The sequence below is a fragment of the Solanum dulcamara genome, chromosome 4, assembly GCF_947179165.1.
Source record: "Solanum dulcamara chromosome 4, daSolDulc1.2, whole genome shotgun sequence".
NCBI classification, from domain to species: domain Eukaryota; kingdom Viridiplantae; phylum Streptophyta; class Magnoliopsida; order Solanales; family Solanaceae; genus Solanum; species Solanum dulcamara.
Genome location: NC_077240.1, coordinates 8468467 through 8469673, shown reverse-complemented (window position 1 = coordinate 8469673; position 1207 = coordinate 8468467). Strand labels below are relative to the sequence as shown.

The window sequence follows — 1207 nt, the reverse complement described above, 5'->3', positions numbered from 1 at the left end:
ACATAAGGATTAAATTTCAAAATTATGTAGAAGATTGAATCCAAACGAAATAATGTTTTGTAGTTTTTTCGTAGTATATTTACAATTAAAAGTTTCAAGAAATTGTTGAAAATACTTGATTACTTTAAAACTATATATTTGTGAAGAACGTCAGTCAAATTTTTGTAAAAAACAATTTTATTTATATTTAAATTCATAAATTTAATAAGATTTTAATAATCACACAAAGTACGGACCAATTTACTAGTATGAAATATATGTTTGGATATTGTCTTTGGTTTGATTTTATTCACTTCAATTTTTTTCTTGATTAATACCATATTAATCAAATATTTTTAATTCTTTTAATTTACTGTTCAAATCGAATAAAATTAAGTGTTTTTTTTTCATCTTTTGGTCAATCAAATTACAAGTGTCAAAAATAAAAGAAGTTTTTTTAAAAAAAAAAAAAGAGAAGAGAAAGCCATAAAGAAAACGGAACAAAAAAACAAAATGTTAGGACACTACAAAGTAGTCGAATGGGGCCGGCCGGCGTAGACGTATTCGGGTCGGTCCCGCCGACGAATAGGAAAATTTCAATTTTGGTACCAACTGTATCAGTATATAAGAGGGGATAGTATCAGATATTCTCTCTTTGTTGATCATTTCTGAAAGTACCGTTTACTTGCATTGATATGGTGAGTACTAATCTCGTACTACATTAATTGAATAGGGTTTTTATTTGCTTATTTCATGAATTTTCAGGCAGGGAGTGGGGAGAAATCAAAGAAGTTGCAGCTCTACTCATATTGGAGGAGTTCATGTGCATTTCGTGTCCGAATAGCTCTCAATTTGAAAGGTTAACTTTCTGATTACTTTCTCTTTCGAAAAATAGGAGGATTCTTTGCTAACCCTTTTTTTTTCCTTGTTAGGATTGGATTATGAGTATAAAGCTGTTAACTTGCTTAAAGGAGAACAAAGGGACCCTGGTTAAAGCAAAATACTGCCAAAGGGCTCATCCAGTCATTAAAAAGTGGAACACAGGACAGTCCCTAATGTGGAAGCATATGATGAGCAACAAAAAGGATATAGAACCTCATATACAGTGGTGGATTAAGTCTGGAACAAGCAGCTTTTGGTGGGATGATTGGCTAGGGGTAGGTCCCTTAGCTTACCACAATGAAAGTCTCCCCAGATTGAATAACTCTATTGTATCAGAATTCATGGA

The 1207-nt window shown here is 31.9% G+C and overlaps 1 long non-coding RNA gene across 1 annotated transcript; it reads left to right on the top strand.

The window, feature by feature from the left end:
* The first annotated feature begins 499 nt into the window (after positions 1-499).
* LOC129885989 (uncharacterized) lies at positions 500-972 on the top strand. The gene is made up of 3 exons (XR_008766161.1): positions 500-677; positions 745-838; positions 912-972. It is a non-coding gene; the product is annotated as an uncharacterized LOC129885989 (long non-coding RNA).
* Positions 973-1207: the final 235 nt, after the last annotated feature.